The following is a 3,477-nucleotide window of genomic DNA, read 5'->3' as shown; positions in this document are numbered from 1 at the left end:
CATATATTATATGAGTTTCATTTCGGTTGTTTTATCTATAGAGGGAGATTGTTGAGTTAACCCTGAGGCTTTTACTTATGACATAAAGTTGGGTGAAACTGAAATTACCAGTTTACCCAAAATGGAGAGTTATTCTCTCATCGCAATGCATTCGGCAAAATCTAGCCCGTTCCTTCTGGAATGCGTTTGCACCTTGCTCCGGAATATCATTTTCTATTGACAAAGTTCATTGATTCTTATTTGTAGACTATTGTCTAAAATATTAGGGGAGAAGTTCATTTCACAAATCCCGTAAAATTTAAAAGACATATCATAAACAAAAGGGTATGCTACGCTCATGAATTCTTTCATTCGCTTACTAAATGCTTTTTTTTTTTTGGCATGATATCTTCCTTATGACAGTTAGTATTCTCCCAAAGTATTAAGTGAAATCAAATAAAATGCTATTAATTTAAATAAAATAAAACAAATAGTACGCTGATAGAGTTACATGGTGAGTTTGTCTAGCTAATAATTAACGGCTATGGAAGGGCAAGAGCTTCTAATTTCTGCAAAGACGGATGGGAGTCCTTACCATCGCCAAATTTGGATCTGCAGCTGAATGTACACATAAGAATCTCGTGCCATATTGTGATAAAAATGAAATAATGTTGGAACAAGTCAGGCAAATTTAAGAAGGAGACTCCGTAAGCGATCACCAAATCATTTGCGTTCCCCATAAGCGACAATTGTGACAGCTAACGTAAAAAAGTTTAGCAGACATCTCAGAGTGAAGAGTAGCCAGCTTCATGCTCAGGCAATGAACTAAAACAAGTAAAGAAGGAGAACTAATCGTCCAGTCTCAGCCCATGCACCCACTCTGCGTCTACGTGTGACGCTTTAACACTCGTTTCCAAGCTAAGTCGCAATAATCAAACTATTACTATATAGTCACGCAGTATATTTAATTGGGGACAGGAAAAAATGCGCAAAAGGCTTGATACACTTACTTTAAAACACAAGCTATCCATCATTTCCATATAGGCAACACATGTATTTAAGGAGAGGAAGTCAGCAAAATTCCTTCATTAAACTTTTAAACAGAACAGTAACAAGGAACTATATATCATACAGAGAAGCGTTTTGGCTTCGTTGCTCTGCAAAATGCCCTGCCAAATGCCGATCGGTGTCCTCGGGTAGCTGCTGCACAAAGAAGCACGCCGCATTCAGATTCAAAGCACAATCCCACGTTTCCCTCTAACCAAACTAACGGACCTCCTCAAACACGAGTTGAATCTAATGAACCAATTAAGAGCTCAAATCAACATTAGGAACACAAACGGCAATCTCAACAAAGATTTTGAGCAAACATAACTGGTTAAGACACCAATGTGCAGATAAACTAGTTAACAGCTCGCATCACCCTCACAAACACAAATCGCAATCGCAAAAAAACTTCCAATGAAACTCGATCAAAACTTGATTGAAGCACATAAATGTTCAGAGGGAGAGTGACCCGAGGAGCTTTCTTGACGATCTCTTGGACGTAATTTTCGCCCAAACAATGGTGACCCACATTGTAGACTTCGCAAATCAGATAGACTGGCTTGGTTTTGGAAACGGCCGCGACGCGCACATTCTCAGCATGCGCACCAGATCGCTTGGCCGCTTGACAGACTTGGATCCTGAGGGAGCGGAGCGCCACTACAGAAGCGCAACGGTTCTCGGTGGTTGCAACTGCTTGGTGTCGTGTCGCGCAACTGTTATGCCGTTCGTTGCTTTACTCAAGATTTTCCACTTCTAGAGGGGTGAGTGGTAAAATCGAATATAGAGAAAACAAGTGAGAAATATTTTGTGGACGCCACATACTCACATTATCGAAAAATAGGTTGTGGCGCATATGAAGCTCAGACCAGTTACTATGCACTTTCATTTTATAATTATATACATGCATCTATCACTTTCTTGCCGGTAGTGTCCAAAGGCCTAACTTTGGTGCAATATGTATAGTCTTGGGATACCCTTTTTTGCACAAAAAAAGTCAACTTCAGAAAAACAGCAAAAAAAAAAAAGAGACAGAATCAAAGGGGAGATCTGCTACTTCTCACCGCGTCATGTCTATCTGTTTCCTATTTTGGAGTGAAGCGAAATACAGCCCTAAACATATTCTGGGCCTAACAAGCATTTGCATTGACCTTTGTTCGCTGAGATCGAGAATCAGATCTCTCATTGCATGGCTTCTGTCTGAACCAAAGTCAGACCATTTGAATGACGAGTGCAGATCTCAATGCCAACAAGTCAACCTTCTTATGTGCCTACTTTTGTAGCGATCCATCGATGTCACCATCACCCACTTTTTCTTCACTCTGGTCTTATCCCCTTTTGTGTGCCATCTTCTCCATGAAAGAACAGACGAAGATTAACTTGCTGTAGATGTATAATATGCGCGCGCTTGCATTCTAAGGGGAATGAATTCGCATACTGCGATTTCCTTTTAACTGGGAGATGCGCTGTACAGGCATACATATAGAAGCAAGAAATATAATTTTGCAAAATGTCTTCACCTTCGATCCTGCATAATATACAGAACACGGATCTTCGACAAAATCCAGCAATTTGGTTTAGTCTCTCTCTACTCTTGATCCTCTACTGCTCTGGAGTCTCTGCAGGACACTTTTATCTGTGAACCAATCTCACTCAACATCGAGTAAATCATACTTCTCTGATGGGGTATGCCATCTTTTGCGGACTCTGTAGATTCGACACCTCCAAGTTGAATGAGGCTGGACCCAACTTCCTTTTGCAAACCCTTTGCCCTCATCATCATCCTGACATTCTCGACAGCATCCCAATTACGTTCGCCTGCATATATGTTTGACAATAGCGCATAGGGCCCAACATCTGTTGGTTCCAACTCCATCTAACGCCTGGCCACCATCTCTCCTAGTTCGATGTGAGACTGAGTCCTACATGCAGAAAGCAGAGCACCCCATAGTGAAGATCCTGCCTCTGTAGGTACTTCTTTAATCAACTCTCCTAAATCCTTCACCAGCCCAGCAGCTGCTACGGCTTTGAATTATGCCGTAGCAGCTGTGCCGCCAGGGCCAGAAGAGCAGTAGACGCCACAGATGCACGCACTTGATGCCCTGGCTGATGCATCCAACCCCGATTCCCACAGTCTTCCAGGTAAGCACAGAGCATATAGTCTGTTAGAATACCCGCATCGATTCTTCCGGATGGAGTTTCTAGAATCTGAATGAGAAATAGATTGCTTCTGAAATTTTTTCTCTCGGGCATCTTCCGCCTCTGCTCTCTGAATTGCATGCTGATAGGTTTAAATTACTACATGGGAACTGTTGCTTGGAATTGATTCAGTTGTCAACGATGCATGTCGATGCTGAGTTATCTTTTTGGTCCATAGGTATCTCCAGCTACTGGTTCTCACCATAGTGGGTTCTTTGAGTAGTTCTTGTTGTCTAGACTGATGACACTTGAGGC

At 41.9% G+C, this 3,477-nt stretch overlaps 1 long non-coding RNA gene across 1 annotated transcript; it reads right to left on the bottom strand.

Moving 5' to 3' along the window:
* Nucleotides 1–421: 421 nt before the first annotated feature.
* Nucleotides 422–1,651, bottom strand: LOC130139597 (uncharacterized). Its single transcript, XR_008817692.1, has 3 exons — nt 1,496–1,651; nt 1,112–1,182; nt 422–597 (listed from the first exon to the last, which is right to left on the bottom strand). It is a non-coding gene; the product is annotated as an uncharacterized LOC130139597 (long non-coding RNA).
* Nucleotides 1,652–3,477: the final 1,826 nt, after the last annotated feature.

The sequence above is a fragment of the Syzygium oleosum genome, unplaced genomic scaffold (assembly GCF_021117445.2).
Source record: "Syzygium oleosum isolate NSW1041296 unplaced genomic scaffold, Sole_v2.1 Sole_v2.13, whole genome shotgun sequence".
Classification (NCBI taxonomy): domain Eukaryota; kingdom Viridiplantae; phylum Streptophyta; class Magnoliopsida; order Myrtales; family Myrtaceae; genus Syzygium; species Syzygium oleosum.
This window is presented reverse-complemented; position numbering and strand designations above follow the sequence as displayed.